The following is an 18,246-nucleotide window of genomic DNA, read 5'->3' as shown; positions in this document are numbered from 1 at the left end:
CCTTTGTTAGGTTGGGGAAATTTTCTTCCAGGAATTCCTTTGCTATCTTGGCGGTCGATTTGTGTGTTATGTTGTGTTCCGGTAGACCGATTATTCGAATATTATTCCTCCTCATAGCATCTGTCATTGATCTCAGGCTGTCTTCTGTTTCTTTAATTTTCCTATCTGATTGTTTTTCTCGCTTGCTTCGTTTGGTTTGAGCGTCCTCGAGTTCACTGATACGGTTCTCAGCCTCCTCAAGCCTAGATATAGCTTCTGTGACCTTTTGTGTGGCCTCTGCTACCTCCTCTGTTAGTTTCTGCAGTTCCTTTTGGTGGATAGTATTCATCCCCTCTATTGTGGACTTCATCCCCTCTATTGTGCATTTCATCCCTTCTATCGTTGCATCCTTATTTTGGTTTGCTTCTCTTAGCTCCTGTATTACTTCAAGCAGAGTTCTGAAGATTTCCTTTTGTGGCTGATCTATATCTGTTTCTTCTATGAGTGACGTTAGGTCTGTTAAAGTGCCTCGTTTTTCTGATTTTTTTGTTGGGAGTGATGTGGTCTGTTGATTTTTCCTTGATCCTTTAATAGGCCCCATGCTTCTGGGAGACAGGAGTAACCTTATTGTGTGGAGGCTCAGGCCACTGTGCTGTCTCCTGGGGTGGCTGGGGCGGGCTGCGGCAGGCTTAGGGCTGGCACTGGGGACCCAACAGGGCCCCAGATGGTGAGAGCTGGCTGGAGCTCACTGACGGCTCCTCAGGGACTGCAAAGCCGAGACTGCAGGTGGAGTGTTTGATCTGCCCGGCCCCTTGGATAGCTGGGCAGGCAGCCGCGGGACACTGCAGGGAACAATGGTGTTCGCTCTCCGCCCTTTTGGCGCGAAACCGCAGGGGGTAATGGCGCTGGCAAAGGAGGCGTGGCGCGAAACCGCAGGGGGCAATGGTGCCCTTCCTCTGCTCAGGCTCAGAGTCGCGGCCGCCGGGGTCCCCGCAGCACCCTGGGGAGGGCACCTACTCTTGTGCCTTGCGCAGGGGGGGGGGCCCTTGGTGGGCAGACTCAGCAGCGCGGGGCGAGGCGCTCCGCGGAAGCTCAGGGTCCGGGACAGGCGCGGGTTGGGCTATGGCTCCTGTTGGCGGGAAGTGCTCAGCGCAGGGTCCCCGCCAGGAGTGGAGCTGGCGCTAGGCTGCCAGGGGCTGGCGGGGGCGGGCGGGGGTGGGAGGCCAGCGCACGGAGGGCAGGTGGAGAGGTCCGCGGCAGCGGTGCGGGTGGATGATCCCCCGTGGGGGTCGCCAGACAACCCGCGGGTCCGCTCCCCTGAGCTTGGATGAATGGAGGGAGGGACGTGGGCCCGAGGACAGATCGCTGCCCTGTGGGGAGAGGGGAACTGCGGGAGAGGAAAGCTTCTCTCCCAGTGGGGATCCGCGATAGGGAGTGGGGAGTGGGCCGCTGGAGTAGGCAGGGCAGGCAAGTGGCTCTGGCCTAGGCGCCGGGTTTGGGGATGGAGCCTAAGCCGGTCGCCAGTGAGCTCACGGCAGCTTAGTGGCCAGAGATGTCCCACTAGTCCGGTCCTCTTTCACCTAGACCCCTGCTCCGGACAAATACGTGGGGTAGGACTGGGGTGCTGACCCAGGGGGATATTTCACTCACCAGACTCTTACTATTCAGCTACCTGGTCGCCAATCCCGCTTTGTTTGGAGGAGCTCTCAGAGTATGCGGGTGTCCCTGTCGGCCATCTTCCCCCTTCTTATCAAGAATAATGTATTTATAAAGAATATATTATTATCTTTTTTCCTTATTGTGGCAAATATATGAGGGAGCTTCAAAAAACTCATGGAATAATTCTATTATATTTTAATTCTATTTTCTAAAAACTTTTTGAAGCCCTACGTGTAAATAAGAAATCATTTAAGTAAGCAGTGAAAGATACATATAGATAATAATGACAATATGTAATATATTAAGGGTCTGCAGAGGTGGCAGGATGGGATGGGGAGGAGGGGAAGAGGAGCTGATATAAAAGAACTCAAGAAGAAAGATAATGTTTAGAAATTGTTGGTCCCAATAATTGTATATGTCTCCTTGAGATAATGAATGTATGGTCTGCTATATGTAAGAGCCCCCAATAAAATTATTTACTTACCATAATAGATAAATAAATTTTAAACATAAAGAAAAATAAAATAAGACACAATATAAATTAAATGTGTAATAATAATTTTTTAAATGAAGTCATTTGCCATTTCAGTACTCTATGTGTACAATTCAGTGGTGTTAGTGATGCTTATCATGTTAATCAACTGCCATGTTTACTGTGGCTTGAAGAGGCCTGTGTCTTACTTAAAAACTAAATTTGGGGAAAAAGTGAAGTTCAAACATGTATAAACGCCCTGTTTCAGTAGACAAAGACATTGCGTAATCACTTTCACTTCATAATAATCCTGTAAGGTATAAGAAAAGATATTATGCTACCTTGTTACTGGAGGTGAAAGTAGTTAAGTGACTTATTCAAGGTCCTACAGGTAGTTGTTAAGAAGACATGTAACTGAATTCTCTACCATGACAGTGGGTGTATTGTTTTTCAATGCTCAGATGCTAGTATTTTCTTATTCTCTGTGATAGTGAGGTTGTGTCAACTTGGTTAAGCCAAGATTCTTAGTGATTTGGCGGTTGCAGCCTACCCTCCCCCCTCACCATGTGACTTAACAGAATGTAAACATATCTACAATGGGGTCTACTATGAGCAACAACGCAGTTATAAGATTAGGAAGAATTCCGCTTCCTTACCCAGGTCACAACCCTGCTGCAATTGAAAGGAAGTTTCCTCCGATGCGTAGCCTAATCCTATTTAAACAGTTTTTGTGGGAAGGCTTGTCTTTTCTGCTGGCCTGGATCCTGCGTCAGTCTCATTGATCTCTCATTCTTTGGATATGAGTCAACAACCCACCATATTGACCTCTGGGAGCTGTCAAACAATATTGCTTGACCAACGTGGATTCATCTGACTCTACTTCCTCAAGCTTAGGGTCTTCCTGCTCTCTGGCTTGTCTTCTTGTTCCCCATTCATCAGCCTTGGCAGCTGTTTGAGTGAAGCAAACGCCCAGCACAACGTCTCACCCAGGGCCTTGAACCGTACGGGACAGTTCCATTTCTAAAACTGTGTCAGCCATTTTGTTGATATAAATCTCCCAGTGTGTGTGTTTGTCTGTGTGTCCATATGTATTCAGTATATTGTGTTGTACTGTTGAGATTTAAACCTACTTTCCACCTGCTTTCACCTCATGTCCCCAGATCAGGGCCTGGATGCTTGACTAAAATGTGAACTCTATCTTTGGCCTGAAAAATTAATTTTCTCTTCTTTGTGCTACTCACCAGCAATGCATTTTTCTTCTTCTGACAGGTCTTCAGGTGATTCGTTGGCAACTGTCATCAGCCCCATAATAGTAGGTGACAACTCTGCTGAAATTGAAAGGCTGGGTCTGGGTTTGGTGACACCAGTCAGAAAAGGAGGAGGAGCCTCGGGAGCTGCAAAAGCAAGAGACAGGTTCCTGAAACGAGAACGGAGATAGAATGAACAGTGGGGTTGTGCTTGTCGCTTCTGATCATCTAGGTAGTAAAATGTGAAGGGAATGCTTCATTTTTCCAGGAAAACAATGAAAGAAAACTGATGGGCAGTCCAGTTGTGTTTTTAGGATCTCAAGGGGGTCCAAGACTCAGGCAAAACCTCCCTATTGTGCCTACCATCAGGGTTGGCTACAGCAGCTTAGCAGGGCCATGCAGAACATTTCTGGGTTCTGAGGGATAAAGAACAAATGGAGACCTTCTAACAGCATAGCCAAACCCCATTTTTCTCATCTCCCCCACTTACGTGGCACATACTTGTGGAATCTCATCTCATATATCTAAGTTCCAATCATCCCCAAGTGCTGACTCTTTCCCCATAACAGACTCCCACGGCCTCCCGTGGGCCTATGAGTGTGTGCACACTAGTTCACTTTTGTAAGGACAAGCTCTGGCCTGCAAGGAATGTGTACAGGTATAAGCAGGAATGTTGAGGTCTCGGGTTCTGAGAGCATGTGCAAGAACACTAGTTTGGCCATCTCCCCCCCCCCCCCAGTTCCAGTTCTAGGAACAAATAATCAAAAGATGCCCATTGGATAGTGATGGACCAGAAGAAGACATTAATTGCTTGGACCTGGGTTGACACTGAGGCATGGAGCTATGGGCAAGAAAAAAGTTAATAGAAAGTTTGGACATTGATAAACATCAAATAAAATATACCCTCAAAAACCCCGTGTCAGTCGAGTCAATTCTGGTGTATAATGATCCTAGAGGACAAAGTAGAACTGTCCCAAAGGTTTCCAAGACTGTAAATCCCTCAGTAAGAGACTACTTCATCGTCCTCCAATGGAGCAACGGATGGGTTCAAGCCATTGACCACTTTGTTTAGCAGCCAAACAATTTAACCACGGTACCACCAGGACTTGATTCCAAAAGTCCTAAAAATCAAAACACCCAAAGCGGTTGCCCTTGAGTCTATTCCAACTCTTAACCACCCTGTACGGTTTCGGAGACTCTAAATCTCTGTGGCAGCAGACAGCACAGCTTTGAAAGGTGCACTTGGCAAACCAAGTCTAAACTCGTTTTCATAAGACAGTGGTTCTGACACTGGGAAACTGTCATATAAAGTGTTTACGATGTAGTTAAAATGGGAAGAAGTGCAAATCATTTGCATTCAGATACATGGAACGGGGCATGAATTTATCCCCCAAATTAAAATCGCTGTTTTAGACCATCATATCTTGAAGAAAATAATCTCGGCAGCTTTATGATTTTGTGCTCCTCTTTGATGTGCATTTGAAGAGAAATCCTCAAGTTTTCATTGTAAAATAATTACCGAGACAGTGGACTCTTCCCCTGGCTCTCCCCTGGAGGGGAACAGAAGAAAGGAATCTTTTTAAAAACCTATTTAATTTGTTTGTTAGTGGGGGGAATGGAGGTTAATTAATCTAGTTTTGGGAATGCTAGATAATATCAATGTTCAGTTGCTTATACATTATGCTACCCAATTAATTCCTCCCAAGGACTTTTACAGAAGACTATTCAGCTCCAAACTTCTGGTTTCAAACTTTGCAAGGTCTTTGGGGTGAACATTAGAGAAGAGCAAGCTTAAGAAACTATCACCTCCTTTTATTCTTTCATCCTGGTGGGAAGCGTTGCTCCTCTCAAAGGTTAACGAGGTTGCAAGCCCTTCAGGGAGCATGGCCCGGTCGCCCATTTCCATTGCTCTCACGTCCCTGCCTTGTTTAATTCTTAGCAGCAGTCTGGAGCTTGTGTTCTGAGCCGCCTGCCGCTCAGCCCACAGGGCTTCCCTCCGAAGCTGGCTGGGCCCAGAACCAGTCAGATGCCTTTGGAATTGTTAATAATTTTCTGACAGAAGGTTTGGTCATTTCTTCTCCCGGTGCTCATTTTAAAGTTAAGCACATGAACACACATTTTTTGAATCCCAAAGAAGACTTTTAATTGATTCCCTGAATATTTTAAGGTCTATTAATTCCATTGATGTTGCAAACACTGCAATTCATTCCAGCTGCTGTTCTAATCACTTTCATTAGCCGGCTTATTTTTACCTGCCAGCTAATATTTTACCTGACATCAATAAATCTTTCAGCATTTTAGCCAAATTGTGTACAAAATAAATGTGTACAATCAGGTCAACCTCCTTATTGTTCAATGGGGTCTGGATTAGCCAGCATCCCTCCTTCTGAGGGTGGTTAATCAGGCAGGAATATAAAGGTAATAAACTAAAGCATATATATGCTACTCATTCTCAGTTTTGCAATGGTAACATTGGATTATTTTAAATATGGTCTTTTTATTATATAGTCTACCCATTTCTTTTTGTATTCTATTACAAAAGTACCAAAACAGGGACAAATGTTCACTCAGGTGTAGACAAAAGACTCTATTATCAATGTAATTAATATAGGTCTCATATCTCGATGGCTTCCATCAGAAATGATTTTTCTTTTCAGTAATGGTGTTTAATTTGATTGATTCATCCAAAATATCTTTCTCCAGTCCTATGTGACTTGCAATAGATGTTTATGAAATAGTGACCCAGACTTAGGTGTGCACTAAGTAAAGCACATGTTGTTTCTTGTCGTTGAGTTATCCTTGACTCACGATAACCCAAACACAATGGACTAAAAGACTGCCGAGTCCTGTTCCAGTCCTAGGATGGGTTGTAGATTAGACCATCATAATTCAAAGAGTTTGAGGTGGCTAATTTTCATAAACAGATCTTCGGCCTTTCTCCCTAGTTTATTATAGTCTTGATGCTCTGCTGAGATCTGTCCAGTGTGATAGCAGCCGGCAAGCCTGCAATGGTAGACAGGTGGGGACTCTCTATGAAGTACATTGGCCTACGACCCAGAATGGAAGGCAAATATTCTACCCCTGAATCACCACTGCTCTCAAGTAAAGCAAGAGCCACTACCATCGAATCCACTCTAGCTCTTAACAATGCGATAGGAGACAATAGGGTTTTTCTGAAACTGAATATTTTTATAGGGACAACCAGCCTACCTTTCTCCCAGGGGTTTGGACGGCTAACCTCATAGTTAGCAGCACAGTGTTTAACCCACGGCCCCACCAGATAACAGATAGCACAATGAAATCATGCACATGGCAAGCCAACCCAGAAACGGGCATCATTTCCGGGGCTGACTTTAAGGAAAGCAGACAAAGAAGGATAGCCCATGACAGATTTCTAAACTACCATACTTTGACGCAAATGTCACACACAATATATCTTCTTGCCCACCATCAGGCAACCCAACTGGGGTAGCATCCCACCCTGTAAGCATCATTTCTCAAGCATTATAGGTGTGGGTGCATTGCTGGCAAAATAAATGGATAATAGGTCTGTCCAGATGAGTTGATAAATTTTCTGTTATTAGATTATAAGACAAATCAAAGTATGGAATTATGATTCAGGGACCAATGAACTCGAGTCCAGAGTTAAAGCATATGAACTGTGAATCGGAGTTCATCAATTAACCTCTGAAAAACTGAGATTTTTCTTCTGTGGCGAGAATTAAAGAAAATTATGGACGCAAAGTATGGAACACAAGCCCACGAGGAAGGTTAGCTAAAAGGAAAGCCAGTCTTTTGCTTCCCACAGCTATAGCTTCTCTTACATTGAAGTTTATGTAGTTAATATGCCCAAGTCCTTCTACACAGCCTGAGTGCCGTTGCCCGGCTCACACGCAGTCCCTCTCTGACATCTCTCGCTCTCGTGGCTGTTGAACTCCACCACACCAGCCTGCTGGCTGTGTTCCCACACATCAGATACAATTCCGCCTCAAAGGCTCTTCATTTACTGGTCCCTGGGCCTTCGACACTCTTCCAGGTTTCCGGGATCATCCCTCCCCTTCCAGCGGCCATTGCATTGAAACGTATTTGTTTGACATGGTCTTCCCTAATCCCCCATCTATAATTCTACCCCCCTCCCCAGCGCTCCCCATCTCCATCCTCGACTTCTTTCTCTTTGAAATATTTATCACCATCTGACACACTATCTGCTTTAGTTATTTATTTGTATAATGACTCTCTCCTCAATAGACAAAGCTCCCCCCCCGTTTTGAAAATAAAGCAAAGGGTGGGGGTGGCGGGGGTGTTGGTGGTGAAGAGGATGCCGCACAGAAAGGAAAAGAGCAAAGCTAGCAGAGAAAAGGCTAAGACGTGCAGGGCGTGCCGTCCATGTAGCTCACGTGGGAGGACCTCTAAAAGCTGTGAGACTGTCATCTCCTCAACAGCGAGGATGAGCGTGGAGCAAAAGCAAGGTTTGATAGGACTGAGTTTTCCCAAACTGGCAACGCGCCATCATTCAAGGAACTGTGAATTCCACGCAAGAATCGTTTTAGAAAACCAGACTTAGGCAAATAATAATTTTTTTAAATTAAGTGAAAACCAAAGAATAGGAGAAAATCTTTAGAGAGAGAAAATAGATGACAGGCTTTCCCCTAGTTATGAACCAGATTTCTTCCTATGAGTATCTTTAAGTAGAATTTGGATGTAAATCAGAACAAATGCGTCCTGCTCTTCGGAGCCTCACTTCAGTGCGAGAAAAGACTAGAAGCCGGCGCGCTGATCTCAGAGCTTCCTGGGCAGCCACTGACGGTGACTACTGCGAGGCACGGGTGGCAAATCGGGGGTTGGTCCAGTAATTTCAAAGGGAGGACAAATTCACCGAACGTTAAATGACAACTAGAGTTGCCCTCAGTCAGATGGTCAGAACCCGGGGACCTACTGTATCTTCAACGGAGTAACAACGAGACAGCCAGGTGACCTCCACAGGAACATGGAAGGCTGACGATTACAGAGTGATAGCTTCAACATGCAGGATGAATATTACTACCAAACTCGAGCACCACACCCAGGAAAAAGGAGAAAAAGTCCTTGAAGAACTCAAGCTAATATACCTGCTTTCAGATGAACGGATAAAAAATAAACGGCACCGATTCTTGAAAGTGATCCTTCCTGAAAGGAGGAGATAATAAAATAAATAATTAATGAAAGTGGTAAATTTGTGGCTAAGTGTGAAGAAAAGTATTGTGTGCCATCAAATGGACACCCTACGTCGCAGAGCAGAGCGGTGTGCAGAGTTGTATGGGCTGTAAGCGTGGTGGGAGGAGTCCTAGTGGCATCCTGGTTACAAGTTTGGCTGTGATCTGTGAAGTCAGTAGTTCGAACCACCAGCAGCTCCACGGGGAACATACTGAGCTTTCTACTCCCGTAAACACTTACATCTCAGAAACTCTCAGGGGGCAGTTCCGCCCTGTCCTACACGGTCTCTGATGAGTTGTCATCGACTCAATGCAGTGAGCTTGAGTTTTTGTTTTGTTTTTTGGGGAGACGGATGGGTGGGAATCATTACGGGAGGGGATTCTGATGCCTTTTCTCCCATGGACCCTCTGGTGAGCTTGAACAGTTGACCTTTTATTTAGCAGCTGAACACCTAACCATTTCACTATCTAGACTCCTAAGTGAAATTAAGTTTATAGAATAATAATCATAGCCTGCGGTATTTACGAGATGAGCTGTGACAGTGTAGTGGTGACACGCTGGGCTGCAAACCCTAAGGTCAGTAGATTAAAGCCATGAACCCCTGCTCTGGAGAAAGATGAGGCTTTCACTCCCGGAAAGAATTACAGGCTCAGAAACCCAGGGGCAGTTCTCCTCGGTCCCATCGGGTAGTAACGAATCAGAATTGGCTTGATGGCAGAGCATTTGGTTTGGGTTCAGTGGTCTCTAAACTATATATGTCACCCTCTGTATTAGGTGGCTTCGAGTCTGTTCTGACTCATAGCAACCCTATGTGCAGCTGAGCAGAACGCCGCGCACCCCTGTGTCCTCTCCCAGTGTGGTGCTGTGCTTGAGGCCATTGCTGCAGCCAGTGTGTCAACCATCTCCTGAAAGGTCTCCCTCCTTGCTGTTGGTCCTCTTCTTTACCAAGCATGGTGTCCTCTGCTGAGGACTGGTTTCTCCTGAGAACTAGATAACATGTCCCAAATATGTGCAGAACTACGATAAAAGACAATAATTAGTACATAAAAAAGTGGAGAGGGGAGTAAATGGAGTCAAAGGTGACTCAGCAGACCACCACAATATCAGAATAATGAGTTAATAAAAAGTAATGTTGGGTTTTAATCAGTGAAAGATGTACATGGCGATTTCAACAGCCACCTAAAGAACTACGACTTCCAAACATGCATATGCATGAAACCATCTATTTTTTAGAAGAAAGACAAGTAAAACAAAAGATTAAAACATACAGGAAGTTAAGTTATTACTCATGTATAAGCCGAGTTTTTTCAGCACAAAAAATGTGCTGAAAAACTGGGGTTCGGCTTATACACGGGTCAGTGATACCCCAGCGAGGTGTAACATCTCGCTATGTCTCCCCCTCCCAGGTAACAGGACGAGCGCCGCGGGTGATTGCCATTTCTCCACCGTTCATTCAAAGCCCCGCTGACACTGCAGGGCTTTGAATGTTTGTTTACTCACATCTAACCAATCAGAGCCATCCTATGACGTCTATCTTTGAATAAGCCTTTTAAAGACCGTGTGTGAAGGATGTGGCATGAATGGATGTCATCTGGTCAAGCCCGACTAACAAAAGGAGGAAATCTCATGAAGCCTGACAGAGTTAATAGCAAAGTGGGTTCGAGATGCATGGGAAGACATTCCAGAAGACATGGTGCCACATGCCTTCCAGAAATGTAGTATTAGTAATGCTATGGATGGCAGTGAAGACTGCGCTTTGTATGAAAATGACAGCAGTGATGGTGATGACGGTGATCTCAGTGAGGACAGCGTCTATGATGACCTCACACCAGCTGAAGCTCTGCATTGGGATACGGATGATGATGAGGAATCCATTTTTGGAGGATTTTAACTCTTTACATGTTAGCTTGGTTGCTGATTGAGCTCGGGGAATAGTACTCTTAAGGTATCACTGTTGATACCTTATTTTTGTTGAACCTATTTTCCACTTACTGTGCTGTTTACTAATGCTAAATGACTTGTTGTCCTCTTATTTATGTTTTTTATTTAAAATAAATATTCAAATACATTACCCCACTGGTGTCTCAAGTTTTAGTAATTTTATTTTCCTTTGTTTTGATCATTGAAACTCACCAATAGCTTCTGCATTCTCCACCCTAGGCTTATACTCAAGTCAATTAGTTTTTCTGGTTTCCCAGGTAATAATTAGGTGCCTCAGCTTATACTCGGGTTGGGTTATATTCAAGTATGTACGATAAATGAAAAATTAATATAAAATAAGAGTTGTAAACCCCAAAATCAAGATTTATATTTCATGCTGCAATTAAAAATATAAGGCTAGTCGGATTGAACTTATAAAATACTGGCTGTAAGCAGCACATCTCAAAATAAGAAAACAAAATGTTGAAACTACACCAAGACCACATAAAGCAGACAGAAACCATACTAGCAATAAAGAGGGAAGCCTCATATGACAAAATCAATCCATGGTAATCCTCTCTTAATTTGTATTTAGCTAATAGCATAGTCTCAAAATGCAAATAAATAAATAAATACCATGGAAGGAGTTACAAGAACTGGAGAAGCCAGTAATTATGATGGGAGACTTACAAACAACTGTCTCAGTAAATGATAGGAATAGAGACGATGTCAGTAAAGATTTGAACAGACTTGGCCCAACTGACTTGTAGGAAGCAGTACTCATCAATCACAGAATACACATGAATTTCAACACAGAAAATATTTTACAGAAGTTAACCGCAGGCAGCACCATCGAGGAAATAGTGGCGAAGCATGATGAACACCACTTATGTCACTGAATTGGACACATAAAAATGTATCATTCTGTACATTTTTAATAATTTTTAAGGGTAAAGAAAAGGTAAGTATGGAATTTAATAGAATAGAAAAGAAACATACAAGGGGGAGGCTTGACAAGGTCAAAAGTTGTTTCATTGTCAAAGTCAACATTAACAACTTCCCAGTGAAGCAGACCAAGAACAGAAGAAAAGGCACAGATGACCAGTATTCGGTATGAGATTGTAAACATTGCAAAATGTTTAAAACACCATAAAAAGATTTCATCACTAAATTTGACAATGTAATGAAATAGATAAGTCCTAGGGAAACTGCCTTATAAAAAGAAATAAAATTAGAATAATTTTATACTTATTAAAGTCATTAAATTTATAAATACAGTCTTTCTACCATACCCGGGTTTTATTGGGGAAGAAATCCTTCCAATTCTATACATAATCTTCACAGAATATAAAAATAGCCAAGTTTTTGTTAAGATCAAACCCTGACAAGACCTTATAAGCAAGAAGAACTATGGGTCAATCTCATTCATAAGCATAGGATTCAAGTCATACACAAGTCATATATAAATGTATATATAGATCACAAGACTCAGTTTTATACGGATGTTAGTAATTCTAAAGTTGTTTGGAAATGCAAGTGTCCAAGAGTAAACAAAGATCTTTTAAGAAAGACAAGGTGAAAGAGTTAACCTTGCTGGATATCAGGACTTGTTATAAAGCTATTGGAACTAAGAAATATGTGAGGCTTAATAACTAGACAATGGTATAAAATAAATTTAGAAACAAAATCACAAATATAGGGGCACTTTAATTGTGGTAAAATAGTACTGCAATTCAGAGGTAAAGGAATAATCTTTATAACAAATGGTGCTAAAATAATTAAATACTCATATCAGATATAAGAAAATTGGCCCATACCTCACCCCATGTACAAAAATCCATTCCAGGTAATTAAAGGCAAACAATGAAAGTTGTAGAAAATGATAGAATAGCTTCATGAATTTGAGGTAAAAAATTATTTCTTAAGTAAAATAACAGAATCACAAAACTAAACACTTTTTCATGAAAAGACATTAAGAAGGTGAAAGGGAAGAAAATGTTCATTGTATATAAATATGTATATAATTAAACATATATAATTGTCATAGGGTCGCTGTAAGTTGGAATCAACTAGATGCTAGTGAATTTATATTTAGAAAGCTAGAGTGCCCTGTGTCTAAATATGAGTGAGCTTCCAGATTTCATGGAAAAATATTTTAATGTTAATGTCTTTAAATTTCAATGTCTTTTAATTATACTTTTCCATAAACTTTTTGAAGTACCCTCATTGGTAATACCCCTTTAAAATTCAACAGGAAAATGGACAAGAGACTTTAACAGATACTTTACAAAGTAAATATCTAAATGGTTAGTAAATATGACAAAAAATACTCATCCTCTCTAATAACCTAAAAAGAAAAATTAGAACTTCATTGATATACCAATACCTAATTATCAGAACCTTTCAATTATTTTTAAGTAACATTACTATTAGCAAGACTATGGAATGATATCATTATAGTACATATTGTTATGAATATAGATAGGTTCTGTCATCCAACCAAGCTGCTCCTAGAGTATATAATGTATGCGTATCAACATTCTTCAAAATAGTCAAATCTGGAAACAACACAAATGTCTACCAACAGTAGAATGAATAAATTATGGTATATACAGTCAAGAGAATGATATAAGTCAATAGATAATATATACCTATAGTTACATGAAACAGTAATAAACAACTCTAACAAATACAATGAGGGATCAAAGAAACCAGACACAAATATTGTACACTGTGCAAATCAATTATATAAAAGTTCAAAAACAAGAAAAATTATAGTATTCAATTTAAGAAAGTAGAGGAGGAAAATGGGAGAAATTGGAACAGAGCCTACAGAAGAATTCTAGGAGACCAGTCTTTTTGTTGACCAAGTGATTATTATATGGGCAAGCCATTTATAATATTCATTCCCTAAGATACACATATTTTTGTTCCATTTCAAGTGTGTTTTATTCCCATAAAAGTTAAAAGGTTTAATAATATCCTTAAACCTTGATAATACCCATTATCCTTTAGATATCATGCATATAAAACAAACAAACACAAAATACTGTCTTGGAGTCCATTCCAACTCACAGTGACCCTATCAGCCAGGCTGGAACTGCCTGCCCTTGTGCGTTTCCCAGACTAAGTTTTTATGGGAGTAGAGCTTCCTCTGTCTCCCACTGAGTGGCTAGTAGTTTTGAACCGCCGACCCACAGGTTACCAGTCCAACAAGTAACCCCTGCCACCCCAGGGCTTTTTAAATTAGATTCAGCCATTTTCTGTGAGACCAAATGATTTTAAACAACCTAAATGTCCATTAATAGATGACTGATTTAAGAACCAGAAATTTTACTGTAGAAAGTTTTTCAAGAATGAGGCATCTTCATCTATACTAATATCAAAAAATTTCTAATACATGTTTAGACAAACAAAAATCAGGAGATCTCATGTTTAAAAATGAGCTGAAGGACCTCAGAGACTCCTAATCAAAGAAGGAGACATATAGAATAGAATTTCAAATTCTCACAAACTCGGCTTTCTCAAATTATGAAAGGCAGATGAAACCTTGAAATGATTGCCCGGGTGTAATTTTTATACTTTAAATCCAAACTAACTCAGAAGTCTTCTTAAAACCACTCAGCTTAATTAAGATTTTTTTAATTACTACCTTGAACACTATCAAATTGACAACAGCCACTTGAAATATTAGATCGAAGCCTTACAAGGTGATGAGTTTAAGTTAGAGAAGAAGGAACAACTTGGAGAAGGAGAAAGATTGAACAACTCAAAGAAAGCAATTAAAGTTAATAATTGCTCGTGTAGAAATTGTTGAATTGGTGTATGTTTTCCATGTATCTTCTCAACAATAACAAGAAAATATTAATCTCAGTGAAAAATGAGGTGAGAAGTGTGTGTGTTTTATATGATGCCCTCAGGTACTCTGGAGATGGTTCTGACTCACAGTGCCCCTATGTGCAACATATTGAAACACGGCCTGGTCCTACATGATCCCCAAATGCTATTAGTTTGTGTTCATTATTGCAGTCACTGGGTTCACCTACCCCTCCAAAGGTCATCTTTTACTATGACCCTCTACCAAACATGATGTCCTTCTGGGGGGACTGGTTCCAGCTGACGACATGCTCAAAGTATGTGAGACACAGTCTCATTGCCCCAGTTTTTAAGGAGCAATCTGGCTTTATGTTTTCCCAAAGCAGACTTGTTTATTCTTCTGCCTGGTCTTGCTCCATCTCACGAATGCTGCTCCTACATCATCCTCACAATTATCATGAAGCCTATCTGTGCTGGTGTTTGAAATATGACAGCAGAGCTCCCTGCCTCAAAACAATATGAGAGCCACCAATGCCTAACGAATGGACTGTTGGGTAGTGGATACGTACACACACACACACACACACACACACACACACACTATTTTGGTGGGACCAATGTGTAAGCCTAGTTCCCAATAATTATTTACCTGTGGACATTTGTATGTGTCAAAAATGCTCCTTCTATTGAGAACTGATATGGTCTGGGGCGGGGTCTGAGAAACAAATGTCCAGGGGGAGTGACAAGGGCTGCTGAAAGCAAGGGCAGCAGGACGAGAGTGCAGAAGGCTACCAGTCTGACCAGGACCAGCAGCTTGGAGAAGAAAGCCACATAAGAAGCCAGGTAGTTCGGATCAGGGAAACCAGACAAAAGCAAATACCTAAAGAGCAAAGGACTTGCAGAAAGGAGCTTGCCTAGAAGGGGGAAATGCTGACACTCACTGTTTGCTCTCATGAGTCTGACATTGCTGATGAGGTTTAAAGGGCTAAGGACAAGAAGACACCAAGCTATCACCAACTTATTTGTATTGATCTCAAGTATGGTCAGACCCAGAGTGAAGTATTTGTTTCTCCCGCAAATCCTTTTTATAGTGCTGTGCACACAATGGTTTCTTAAAGAGAGCTATTGATTCATCCGGTTTTCTGAAGTGTGAAAATAAAACCTTGTATCAAAGCGGCTTACCCAGATCTTCATAGTTTCACTTGGGCCACTGGTTGGTGGGAGAGACGTCCACAAAAGGAGGGCAGCTTCCGAGGCCCCTGGGTAGTGAAAACTGCTCGAATAGCCCAGGGACTCACAAAGAGGCCTCACAGGGTGCCTATTGCATCGGGTGACATGGGCAGAAGAGGTGACACAAAAATGACTGTCTATAAAGTCTGTGCAGGACTCTTTAAATAATATGTTTTCATGGTTAGTTGTTACAACAGAATGGGTTTTCCTAAGTCCAGCTTACATGTACCAAGATACCTACAAGGTTGAAATGGTGCTAATGTAGTTTTTAAATTTTCTAATGTGCTACAGAGGAGGCATGGGTGGCGGGGTAGTTACACATTGCACTGCAAGGTCGGCAGTTCAAAACTACCAGCCGCTCCTTGGGAGAAAAACTGGACTTTCTACTCCCATAAAGAAGTAAAATCTTGGAAACTCATGAGGTCAATTCTACCCTGTCCCATAGGGTCACTATGAGCCGGCATCGACTCGATGGCAGTGAGTTTGGTTTGGTTTTGAAGCGCTCCAGTCACCGCTGTCATCATTACTCAACTACAAAGATGCTTTGAAACAAAAGACGTCACCTGGACGTCCTACACGTACACACGTGGTCTTGCTGCCAGCGTTTTTATACTCGTTGATTTTGTCCAACCATTTGGTGCTTTAGCCACAATACTGTCATAACTAGCATTTATGAACTTGTATCAACTTTTTTTCAAGAACAAAATGTTAATTAAAGGAAATGGAAAAAAATTTTAGACATTTTATTAGGGGCTCATACAACTCTTATCACAATCCATACATACATCAATTGTGTAAAGCACATCTGTACATTCATTACCCTCATCATTTTCAAAGCATTTGCTCTCCCCTTAAGCCCTTTGCATCAGGTCCTCTTTTTTTTTCTCCTCCCTCCCCACTTCCAATTCCCTCATGAGTCCTTGATAATTTATAAATTATTATTTTGTCATATCTTGCCCTGTCTGACGTCTCCCTTCACCCACTTTTCCGTTGTCCATCCCCCAAGGAGGAGGTCACATGTAGATCCTTGTAATCGGTTCCCTCTTTCCAACCCACTCTCCCTCTACCCTCCCAGTATCGCCACTCACATCCCTGGTCTTGGAGGTATCATCCACCCTGGATTCCCTGTGCCTCCAGTTCCTATTTGCACCAGTGTACAACCTCTGCTCTATGCAGACTTGCAAGGGAGAATTAGGATCATGATAGTGGGGGGAGGAGGGGAGGAATCATTTAGGAACTAGAAGAAAGCTGTATTGTTCATCGGTGCTACATCGCACCCTGACTGAGTCATCTCCTCCCCTAGACCCCTCTGCAAGGGGATCTCCAGTGGCCGACAAATGGGGTTTGGGTCTCCATTCTGCCCTTCCCCCTTCATTCACTATGATAAGATTTTTTTATTCTGATGATGCCTTACACCTGATCCCTTCTACCCCTCGTGATCACAAGGCTGGTGTGCTTCTTCCATGTGGGCTTTGTTGCTTCTGAGCTAGATGGCTGCTTGTTCACCTTCAAGCCTTTAAGATCCCAGACACTATCTCTTTTGATAGCCGGGCACCATCAGCTTTCTTTGCTACATTTGCTGATGCACCCGTTTGTCCTCAGCGATATCATGGAGGTGTGCAGCCAATAATATGATTTTTGTTCTTTGTTGCCTGATAACTGATCCCTTCGGAACCACGTGATCACACGGGCTGATGTGTTCTTCCATGTGGGCTTTGTTGCTTCTGAGCTAGATGGCCGCTTGTTTATCTTCAAGCCTTAAAGACCCCAGACACTATCTCTTTTGATAGCCGGGCACCGTCAACTTCCTTCACCACATTTGCTTATTCACCCGCTTTGTCTTCATTGGTTGTGTCAGGAGAGGGAGCATCATAGAATGCCAATTTAATAGAAGAAAGTATTCTTGCATTGAGGGAGTGCTTGAGTAGAGGCCCAATGTCCTTCCGCCACCTTAATACTAAACCTATAAATATAGGCACATAGATCTATTTCCCCATCCTCATATATATTTGCATATGTACATGTCTTTGTCTAGACCTCTATAAATGCCCTTTGCCTCCCAGCTCTTTCCTCTATTTCCTTTGACTTTCCTCCTGTCCCACTATCATGCTCCATCCCCACCTGGGTTTCAGCAATACCTCTTCGTTTCATTTCCCTTGATCATGCCCTACCAGGCCTGCCACACCTACCTCACCATCAATTTGGATCACTTGTTGTTCCCTTGTCCCTAGGTTTGTTAACACCACTTCCTTACCCCCTACCTCCCCCTCTCCCATTGAAAAGGAAAATTTGAAAGCAGAGCTACTAATATTGTCTTTGATAATGTCATAATTCAATATAGGAAGATTTTACAAAATAAGTTTTTCATTAATAGTCATGTCATCTAAGGATACATTTAAGCAATTTACAACTATACTTATCACATATAATTCAGTGTTCATAGTTAATGAACTTAGATGGATAGCAATTTTTATTATATATCTACAGCAAGATACCAAGAAGTTGACATGAAAACATAAATGGGGATAAATGCTAGATTTATTGATATATGTTTATAAATACAACTCAAATCTTGTTTGGTTTTTGAAAATGCTTTAGTCTTTTAAATTTTTTCTTTAAAAATGTCACTAATAGACATATGTCTAGTATTAATGAATTTTTCTAGGTTTAAATTTGAATTGTAGCCTGAAAATAGAAGTTGCATTAACATTTATATGTCTTAGAACTAAC

This window comes from Tenrec ecaudatus, chromosome 5 (assembly GCF_050624435.1).
Source record: "Tenrec ecaudatus isolate mTenEca1 chromosome 5, mTenEca1.hap1, whole genome shotgun sequence".
NCBI lineage: Eukaryota > Metazoa > Chordata > Mammalia > Afrosoricida > Tenrecidae > Tenrec > Tenrec ecaudatus.
This window is presented reverse-complemented; position numbering follows the sequence as displayed.